At 46.2% G+C, this 11,547-nt stretch overlaps 1 long non-coding RNA gene across 1 annotated transcript in view; it reads right to left on the bottom strand.

Annotated features, from left to right (window-relative positions):
• LOC115188763 (uncharacterized) overlaps positions 1-11,423 on the bottom strand; it is a 26,888-nt gene extending 15,465 nt beyond the window's left edge. Inside the window, exon 1 of the long non-coding RNA XR_003876594.1 lies at positions 10,689-11,423. This is a non-coding gene — a long non-coding RNA (uncharacterized LOC115188763). The remainder of the gene's footprint in view (positions 1-10,688) is intronic.
• Between the last annotated feature and the right edge of the window lie 124 nt (positions 11,424-11,547).

Genomic DNA, 11,547 nt, shown 5'->3' with positions numbered 1-11,547 from the left:
CTCTAACCAGAGTCAGTTAAATCAGGGAGGAGGATAACCTCTAACCAGTCAGTTAAATCAGGGAGGAGGATAACCTCTAACCAGAGTCAGTTAAATCAGGGAGGAGGATAACCTCTAACCAGAGTCAGTTAAATCAGGGAGGAGGATAACCTCTAACCAGTCAGTTAAATCAGGGAGGAGGATAACCTCTAACCAGAGTCAGTTAAATCAGGGAGGAGGATAACCTCTAACCAGAGTCAGTTAAATCAGGGAGGAGGATAACCTCTAACCAGTCAGTTCAATCAGGGAGGAGGATAACCTCTAACCAGAGTCAGTTAAATCAGGGAGGAGGATAATCTCTAACCAGAGTCAGTTAAATCAGGGAGGAGGATAACCTCTAACCAGAGTCAGTTAAATCAGGGAGGAGGATAACCTCTAACCAGTCAGTTCAATCAGGGAGGAGGATAACCTCTAACCAGAGTCAGTTAAATCAGGGAGGAGGATAACCTCTAACCAGAGTCAGTTAAATCAGGGAGGAGGATAACCTCTAACCAGTCAGTTCAATCAGGGAGGAGGATAATCTCTAACCAGAGTCAGTTAAATCAGGGAGGAGGATAACCTCTAACCAGAGTCAGTTAAATCAGGGAGGAGGATAACCTCTAACCAGTCAGTTCAATCAGGGAGGAGGATAACCTCTAACCAGAGTCAGTTAAATCAGGGAGGAGGATAACATCTAACCAGTCAGTTAAATCAGGGAGGAGGATAATCTCTAACCAGAGTCAGTTAAATCAGGGAGGAGGATAACCTCTAACCAGAGTCAGTTAAATCAGGGAGGAGGATAAGCTCTAACCAGAGTCAGTTAAATCAGGGAGGAGGATAACCTCTAACCAGAGTCAGTTAAATCAGGGAGGAGGATAACCTCTAACCAGTCAGTTAAATCAGGGAGGAGGATAACCTCTAACCAGAGTCAGTTAAATCAGGGAGGAGGATAACCTCTAACCAGAGTCAGTTAAATCAGGGAGGAGGATAACCTCTAACCAGAGTCAGTTAAATCAGGGAGGAGGATAACCTCTAACCAGAGTCAGTTCAATCACGGAGGAGGATAACCTCTAACCAGAGTCAGTTAAATCAGGGAGGAGGATAACCTCTAACCAGAGTCAGTTAAATCAGGGAGGAGGATAACCTCTAACCAGAGTCAGTTAAATCAGGGAGGAGGATAACCTCTAACCAGAGTCAGTTAAATCAGGGGGAGGATAACCTCTAACCAGAGTCAGTTAAATCAGGGAGATAACCTCTAACCAGAGTCAGTTAAATCAGGGAGGAGGATAACCTCTAACCAGAGTCAGCTAAATCAGGGGGAGGATAACCTCTAACCAGAGTCAGTTAAATCAGGGAGGAGGATAACCTCTAACCAGAGTCAGTTAAATCAGGGAGGAGGATAACCTCTAACCAGAGTCAGTTAAATCAGGGAGGAGGATAACCTCTAACCAGAGTCAGTTAAATCAGGGAGGAGGATAACCTCTAACCAGAGTCAGTTAAATCAGGGAGGAGGATAATCTCTAACCAGAGTCAGTTAAATCAGGGAGGAGGATAATCTCTAACCAGAGTCAGTTAAATCAGGGAGGAGGATAACCTCTAACCTCTAACCAGTCAAGCACACACACACACACACACACACACACACACACACACAAACACAAACAAACACACACACAAACTCACCTGTGGCATTAAATGTACTGTAATCTGGCCACATCAATCTAACTGCTCTGAATAGATGGCTTTGTAACTGGACTGGGTCGACACACAAACACGTAACCTCTGGCTCTGTCCTGGTTGTAGAGTCCTGTGGCGCCGTCTCAACCCCCTATCAGTATCAGTGCAGGGCTGGCTACTGTCTGTCAGAACACCTGAGACCCATTAGCTAATGATCTGACACCCCTCACTCCTACTGGGCAGAGAGACACACGAGAGGACCTACCTCCTGAAGATGCCGGCCAGGACAGAGAGACACACGAGAGGACCTACCTCCTGAAGACGCTAGCCAGGACAGAGAGACACACGAGAGGACCTACCTCCTGAAGACGCTAGCCAGGACAGAGAGACACACGAGAGGACCTACCTCCTGAAGACGCCAGCCAGGACAGAGAGACACACGAGAGGACCTACCTCCTGAAGACGCTAGCCAGGACAGAGAGACACACGAGAGGACCTACCTCCTGAAGACGCCAGCCAGGACAGAGAGACACACACGAGAGGACCTACCTCCTGAAGACGCCGGCCAGGGCAGAAAGACACAAGAGAGGACCTACCTCCTGAAGATGCCGGCCAGGACAGAGAGACACACGAGAGGACCTACCTCCTGAAGATGCCGGCCAGGACAGAGAGACACAAGAGAGGACCTAACTCCTGAAGACGCTAGCCAGGACAGAGAGACACACGAGAGGACCTACCCCCTGAAGATGCTGGCCAGGACAGAGAGACACACGAGAGGACCTACCTCCTGAAGATGCCGGCCAGGACAGAGAGACACACGAGAGGACCTACCTCCTGAAGATGCCGGCCAGGACAGAGAGACACACGAGAGGACCTACCTCCTGAAGACGCCGGCCAAGGCAGAGAGACACACGAGAGGACCTACCTCCTGAAGAAGCCGGCCAGGACAGAGAGACAGCTGATTCAGCCGTCTCCCCTACCTTCACCTCCCTACCCACCAATCCAATATCCTGTTGTAGTCTACACACCATCCAATATCCTGTTGTAGTCTACACACCATCCAATATCCTGTTGTAGTCTACACGCCATCCAATATCCTGTTGTAGTCTACACCCCATCCAATATCCTGTTGTAGTCTACACGCCATCCAATATCCTGTTGTAGTCTACACGCCATCCAATATCCTGTTGTAGTCTACACGCCATCCAATATCCTGTTGTAGTCTACACGCCATCCAATATCCTGTTGTAGTCTACACGCCATCCAATATCCTGTTGTAGTCTACACCCCATCCAATATCCTGTTGTAGTCTACACGCCATCCAATATCCTGTTGTAGTCTACACGCCATCCAATATCCTGTTGTAGTCTACACGCCATCCAATATCCTGTTGTAGTCTACACGCCATCCAATAGCCTGTTGTAGTCTACACGCCATCCAATATCCTGTTGTAGTCTACACGCCATCCAATATCCTATTGTAGTCTACACACCATCCAATATCCTGTTGTAGTCTACACACCATCCAATATCCTGTTGTAGTCTACACACCATCCAATATCCTGTTGTAGTCTACACGCCATCCAATATCCTGTTGCAGTCTACACGCCATCCAATATCCTGTTGCAGTCTACACGCCATCCAATATCCTGTTGTAGTCTACACACCATCCAATATCCTGTTGTAGTCTACACGCCATCCAATATCCTTTTGTAGTCTACACGCCATCCAATATCCTGTTGTAGTCTACACGCCATCCAATATCCTGTTGTAGTCTACACACCATCCAATATCCTGTTGTAGTCTACACACCATCCAATATCCTGTTGTAGTCTACACACCATCCAATATCCTGTTGTAGTCTACACACCATCCAATATCCTGTTGTAGTCTACACACCATCCAATATCCTGTTGTAGTCTACACGCCATCCAATATCCTGTTGTAGTCTACACGCCATCCAATATCCTGTTGTAGTCTACACGCCATCCAATATCCTGTTGTAGTCTACACGCCATCCAATATCCTGTTGTAGTCTACACGCCATCCAATATCCTGTTGTAGTCTACACGCCATCCAATATCCTGTTGTAGTCTACACACCATCCAATATCCTGTTGTAGTCTACACACCATCCAATATCCTGTTGTAGTCTACACAGAGCTGAAGGAAGGGGAACAAACATGACCAACACAACAGTTAGTGTTACTGTCCTGGTTATAACAACATGACCAACACAACAGTTAGTGTTACTGTCCTGGTTATAACACACATGACCAACACAACAGTTAGTGTTACTGTCCTGGTTATAACAACATGACCAACACGTTAGTGTTACTGTCCTGGTTATAACAACATGACCAACACAACAGTTAGTGTTACTGTCCTGGTTATAACAACATGACCAACACAACAGTTAGTGTTACTACCCTGGTTATAACAACATGACCAACACAACAGTTAGTGTTACTGTCCTGGTTATAACAACATGACCAACACAACAGTTAGTGTTACTGTCCTGGTTATAACAACATGACCAACACGTTAGTGTTACTGTCCTGGTTATAACAACACGACCAACACAACAGTTAGTGTTACTGTCCTGGTTATAACAACATGACCAACACAACAGTTAGTGTTACTGTCCTGGTTATAACAACATGACCAACACAACAGTTAGTGTTACTGTCCTGGTTATAACAACATGACCAACACAACAGTTAGTGTTACTGCCCTGGTTATAACACACATGACCAACACAACAGTTAGTGTTACTGCCCTGGTTATAACAACATGACCAACACAACAGTTAGTGTTACTGTCCTGGTTATAACAACATGACCAACACAACAGTTAGTGTTACTGCCCTGGTTATAACAACATGACCAACACAACAGTTAGTGTTACTGTCCTGGTTATAACAACATGACCAACACAACAGTTAGTGTTACTGTCCTGGTTATAAATAACTGTAACTGTTACTGCTATTTATACCACAGCAAAAAACACACAAGCACACACCCACACCACACATGAGCGTGGACTTGTTCTCCTGACATGACCCACTCAGCCCTCCTAAAACAGCCCAGAACATGGAGCTCAATGTCAGCTACATTACTGACACGTCCTGTCTAGTCCAGAGAGGAAAACACCAACATAGGCCTTTCCTTCACCCCTTCCTGTGTACGCAGTGATCACACACACACAAATAGGCACACATACAAAAAAAACACACAAGTATACACACACACACACACACACACACACACACACACACACACACAAATAGGCACACATACAAAAAAACACACAAGTATACATGTATATACACACACACACACTCACAGTCACATGCTCTTTCTTACAACGTCATCACAGATGTAAACATTTCTATGTGAAATGTTTGAACATTCAGATAGGAGATGACTTGGCTCACTAATGGAATGTGTAAACAAATACTTGAGTCCATCTATTCCTGTCCGGTATGTTGTTGTTCCACTGGTACTGTTGGTTTGTAGCTGCTACTAGAAACAGAGAAGGGAGGTTCTGGCTCGGACAAGGCTACTTAACAAACAAGTAGTAGGTTATTACTATGTTACAATGGAAGCATGTTACCAGGTTATTTCTTATTAAGCACCTGGACATTTATGTGTTGTAAAATAAAGGTGCCATATCACTGCAACTCTATACTACCAGCCACACCTACTGCCTTCAGGGTACTGAGATCAGGTTGGCAGACTACTGCCTTCAGGGTACTGAGATCAGGTTATCAGACTACTGCCTTCAGGGTACTGAGATCAGGTTGTCAGACTACTGCCTTCAGGGTACTGAGATCAGGTTGGCAGACTACTGCCTTCAGGGTACTGAGATCAGGTTGTCAGACTACTGTCTTCAGGGTACTGAGATCAGGTTGTCAGACTACTGCCTTCAGGGTACTGAGATCAGGTTGGCAGACTACTGCCTTCAGGGTACTGAGATCAGGTTGTCAGACTACTGCCTTCAGGGTACTGAGATCAGGTTGTCAGACTACTGCCTTCAGGGTACTGAGATCAGGTTGTCAGACTACTGCCTTCAGGGTACTGAGATCAGGTTGGCAGACTACTGCCTTCAGGGTACTGAAATCAGGTTGTCAGACTACTGCCTTTAGGGTACTGAAATCAGGTTGGCAGACTACTGCCTTCAGGGTACTGAGATCAGGTTGGCAGACTACTGCCTTCAGCCTTCAGGGTACTGAGATCAGGTTGGCAGACTACTGCCTTCAGGGTACTGAGATCAGGTTGGCAGACTACGGCCTTCAGGGTACTGAGATCAGGTTGGCAGACTACTGCCTTCAGGGTACTGAGATCAGGTTGGCAGACTACTGTCTTCAGGGTACTGAGATCAGGTTGGCAGACTACTGTCTTCAGGGTACTGAGATCAGGTTGGCAGACTACTGTCTTCAGGGTACTGAGATCAGGTTGGCAGACTACTGCCTTCAGGGTACTGAGATCAGGTTGGCAGACTACTGCCTTCAGGGTACTGAGATCAGGTTGTCAGACTACTGCCTTCAGGGTACTGAGATCAGGTTGTCAGACTACTGCCTTCAGGGTACTGAGATCAGGTTGTCAGACTACTGCCTTCAGGGTACTGAGATCAGGTTGTCAGACTACTGCCTTCAGGGTACTGAGATCAGGTTGTCAGACTACTGCCTTCAGGGTACTGAGATCAGGTTGGCAGACTACTGCCTTCAGGGTACTGAGATCAGGTTGTCAGACTACTGCCTTCAGGGTACTGAGATCAGGTTGGCAGACTACTGCCTTCAGGGTACTGAGATCAGGTTATCAGACTACTGCCTTCAGGGTACTGAGATCAGGTTGTCAGACTACTGCCTTCAGGGTACTGAGATCAGGTTGGCAGACTACTGCCTTCAGGGTACTGAGATCTGGTTGTCAGACTACTGTCTTCAGGGTACTGAGATCAGGTTGTCAGACTACTGCCTTCAGGGTACTGAGATCAGGTTGGCAGACTACTGCCTTCAGGGTACTGAGATCAGGTTGGCAGACTACTGCCTTCAGGGTACTGAGATCAGGTTGTCAGACTTGGCACAGAGACAGGTATGGAGGTATGTGGGTTTCCCTGACCTGTTCTGTCCTGTCACCTCAGGTCACGGTGGTGATGCTCATACAGGGTAGACTAGTGAATCTCAATTAAAAGGAGGAGGGATCAGGATTGGACCAGGATCAGAGAGAGAGAGTGATCCAGGGCCGAGAGCCTGTCTAGAGCCTAGAGGAAGAGAGGGAGAGAGAGAGAGAGAGAGAAAGAGAGAGACTAGACACAGCCAACCGTCATCCAATCAGCTTCAAGCTTCAGGCATACAGGGTTTACACTCCCTAATCACCCTGTCAGGAGATTACACTGAGAAAGGAGGGAGGGATGAAGGTAGTATGGGAGGAAGAGGAGAGAGGGAAATGGGGGAGAGAGAGACAGAGAGAGGAGGGAGTAGGCAGCGAGAGAGAGAGAGAGAGAGAGTGGAGAGAACAAGTGAAAGAGGGAGAGAGTGAAAGAGGGCGAGGTAGCACTGTACAGAGAGCAGAGCTCTTAAAGGGCTGGCACAGCGGAGGTGGTATTGAGATATCTGAGATGTAGCCTACAAAACCGTTTCCACATGAGGCCGAAATAGGATGGTAGAGAGCGATGCGATATGGGTGTGTTTGTGTGTGTATGGAGTGACAGGTGTCACTCCATACACAGTTTAGGTTATAGTGTAGTAATGTTAGGTTAGCTCCCATAAGATTCTCCCTCTCCTCTCCTGTCCACCCTCTGGTTTTGGATTCAACCACAGACAGGTACCATTCCTAAAATACACTGGAGTTATGTGACAATACTGTTGACTAAAGTACTAAAAACAACCCTCCTCTATTCTCTCCGCTTACAGGAAATTAGGTCATAAGTCCAAGAGAAAAGCAGAGGCAGACAGGCAGTAGACCCCAGTCACATGGGTGGTGGGTAGTGGTTAAGGTGTATTAACAGAGCTACAGGTAAGGTGTATTAACAGAGCTACAGGTAAGGTGTGTTAACAGAGCTACAGGTAAGGTGTATTAACAGAGCTACAGGTAAGGTGTGTTAATAGAGCTACAGGTAAGGTGTGTTAACAGAGCTACAGGTCAGGTGTATTAACAGAGCTACAGGTAAGGTGTGTTAACAGAGCTACAGGTAAGGTGTGTTAACAGAGCTACAGGTAAGGTGTGTTAACAGAGCTACAGGTAAGGTGTGTTAACAGAGCTACAGGTAAGGTGTGTTAACAGAGCTACAGTTAAGGTGTGTTAACAGAGCTACAGGTAAGGTGTGTTAACAGAGCTACATGTCAGGTGTATTAACAGAGCTACAGGTAAGGTGTGTTAACAGAGCTACAGGTAAGGTGTGTTAACAGAGCTACATGTCAGGTGTATTAACAGAGCTACAGGTAAGGTGTGTTAACAGAGCTACAGGTAAGGTGTGTTAACAGAGCTACAGGTAAGGTGTGTTAACAGAGCTACAGGTAAGGTGTGTTAACAGAGCTACAGGTCAGGTGTGTTAACAGAGCTACAGGTAAGGTGTGTTAACAGAGCTACAGGTCAGGTGTGTTAACAGAGCGACAGGTAAGGTGTGTTAACAGAGCTACAGGTAAGGTGTGTTAACAGAGCTACAGGTAAGGTGGTTAACAGAGCTACAGGTAGGTGTGTTAACAGAGCTACAGGTAAGGTGTGTTAACAGAGCTACAGGTAAGGTGTGTTACAGAGCTACAGGTAAGGTGTGTTAAGCAGAGCTACAGGTAAGGTGTGTTAACAGAGCTACAGGTAAGGTGTGTTAACAGAGCTACAGTTAAGGTGTGTTAACAGAGCTACAGGTAAGGTGTGTTAACAGAGCTACATGTCAGGTGTATTAACAGAGCTACAGGTAAGGTGTGTTAACAGAGCTACAGGTAAGGTGTGTTAACAGAGCTACAGGTCAGGTGTGTTAACAGAGCTACAGGTAAGGTGTGTTAACAGAGCTACAGGTAAGGTGTGTTAACAGAGCTACAGGTAAGGTGTGTTAACAGAGCTACAGGTAAGGTGTGTTAACAGAGCTACAGGTCAGGTGTGTTAACAGAGCTACAGGTAAGGTGTGTTAACAGAGCTACAGGTCAGGGTGTGTTAACAGAGCGACAGGTAAGGTGTGTTAACAGAGCTACAGGTAAGGTGTGTTAACAGAGCTACAGGTAAGGTGTGTTAACAGAGCTACAGGTAAGGTGTGTTAACAGAGCTACAGGTAAGGTGTGTTAACAAAGCTACAGGTAAGGTGTGTTAACAGAGCTACAGGTCAGGTGTGTTAACAGAGCTACAGGTAAGGTGTGTTAACAAAGCTACAGGTAAGGTGTGTTAACAGAGCTACAGGTAAGGTGTGTTAACAAAGCTACAGGTAAGGTGTGTTAACAGAGCTACAGGTAAGGTGTGTTAACAGAGCTACAGGTAAGGTGTGTTAACAGAGCTACAGGTAAGGTGTGTTAACAGAGCTACAGGTAAGGTGTGTTAACAGAGCTACAGGTAAGGTGTGTTAACAGAGCTACAGGTAAGGTGTGTTAACAGAGCTACATGTAAGGTGTGTTAACAGAGCTACATGTAAGGTGTGTTAACAGAGCTACAGGGTGATCCATGGAGTCACTGTGTTTAGGGACAGTGAATGTAAGAGGCAAAGTGGACAGCCAGTGTGGAACGGAATGACTGGTATTATATTCAGTTGGTCAACAACAACACAGATACAATGCAACCTAAATGGCACCCTATTCCCTATATAGTGCACTACTTTTGACCAGAGCCTTATGGGCACTGGTCAAAAGTAGTGCACTACATTGGAAATAGGGTGCCGTTTGGCCATAGAGTTCGGAAGTTCCTGGCCAGTGGCACAGGATGGAATGTAATGGGCAGGGCTCTGAGCTCTGGGCTGTGGACAGGAAGCTAGCTGCAGTGTGTGTATGTGTGTGTGTGTTGCCTAGGCTACATATTGTTCTCCATCACACACCACCAGTTATTTCTGGACTCCCAGTCAGCCCCTGTAAGGTCTCATGTACATAATGTCCAGTGAAATGTCCAGTTCTAACCCTATGAAGGACATGACTAGGCCAATACAAGACAGAGCCTACCATTAGTTTAGAACAGAAAATACATTCACATAGTTTGGCCATGCGCGCCTACTCAAAAACATATAGGTCTGTGACTCCCCTGGCAAGCCCCACTGTCCTGTGTGATCCTCTATGATCTCAGTAAACTGGTTCACACACACACACACACCACACACACACACACACACACACACACACACACACACACACAGCCAGATGTTGCACAGAAGTAGTTCATGTTTAACTCTATTACTGTGGTGTCTGTGAGTTAAGGCCGTATTGAGCCAATTAGAGAGATGAATCCCAGGCCCTGCTGTTATTGACTTAAAGAAACAAGGCTGGTTCTGACCACACCATTACTCATGAAACACCCATATTGCAATCGCTTTCTATCTGTTCATACTTATACATAGAGAAATAAGGGATTTATTTCTGACTAACATGTTCCCTCAGAAACCTATTATAGGCTGTCACAACAACTAGTTGGTGGGCCGCTGCCAAGTAGACTATATATGATGCATTGTCATATATCAACATGACATTACACTAGTCACTAAATACCTGACACAACGTCACAGGCACCAGCAGTTCTACACTACTAGACCACAGGCCTATACTGAGATCATTTAAAACCCGTTAAACGATTCAATTGTTGTTATTATGGGCTTGAACTCATTTCTTGAATAATATAAATATCCCACATATGTGAAGTGTATTATCGCCCACTCTAGCCTGGATACCCAAACGTGTTCGCTGTCAATCTGTCACAAGTAGCATCACTTTCCGTGTCAGCCCAGCTCGCGAGTTCCCGGGATGAAAACAATAACAGCAAATCCCAGCGAAAACCCAGTACCCATTATGTAAGCACACCTCACTTACCGTCAAAATAACTTGGAACACCGTACCGTAATCGACACCGCAAGCCCGCTTTCCCGTGTACTTTTTTACGGTGAATGTTATGTAGTATAACCAAGTAGCAGTAGCTAGCTACATGTTTATTTCCCGACGTCTGATCATGGACGACAGATCCGCATGGGCCGTGCTCCACCGACGGTCTGTGGACTCCCAGCCGTGTTCCAGCGCTCTTTCCCGGCGGCACTGTGTCGCTCGCTTCCGCTCCCTTCCAGTCTCCCGTCTGTCAAATGTCCGCCGTAAAATCTGGTTCTCGATCCGAGGTTGCGATATGTCATCTGTTAGATTTCATAGCATTGGTGGATAAACTCCGTTAGTTTCTACCGAACCGTTACTTGACGTGCCAGTCTGCAGTAAAGAAAGCGCTCCTCTTTTCTTAATTATTTAGAAGACCCCATATCCGCTGCACTGTTTCCGCTCCTGTGGCAGCAACAGGGAATACGTTCGTATTTCGTAGCATCTCTCCTTGGTGACAGGTCGGAACGGTGCCAGCATATCGAGATATTAACAACACTTTTCCAAAAGTCAACCCTTGAATCGCGTTGAGGAACTTTCTAAAAGGCTATATCTGGTAAACCGTGCGCTAGCTGGCGCGGCAGAACGTTGTTTGGACCAGCGGCATCAGTCAGTATACGAGCCTAGTGGATGAAAGTAGACTAGATGCATCACTAGCACTATGAGGAAGCAGGGACAAGATGTTAGCAGATGGTAGAGAGATGGACGGAGGGATTTGGTCAATCTCACTTTTATAATCCCTGTAGCAAAACAAAGAAGCCAGTCAGATGTTTTTCCAACAATATCAGTCTTCTGGGTCAGATAAAATAAA

This window comes from Salmo trutta, unplaced genomic scaffold, assembly GCF_901001165.1.
Source record: "Salmo trutta unplaced genomic scaffold, fSalTru1.1, whole genome shotgun sequence".
Lineage (NCBI taxonomy): Eukaryota > Metazoa > Chordata > Actinopteri > Salmoniformes > Salmonidae > Salmo > Salmo trutta.
Note: the sequence above shows the minus strand (reverse complement) of the source record. Positions and strands in the feature narration are given on the sequence as shown.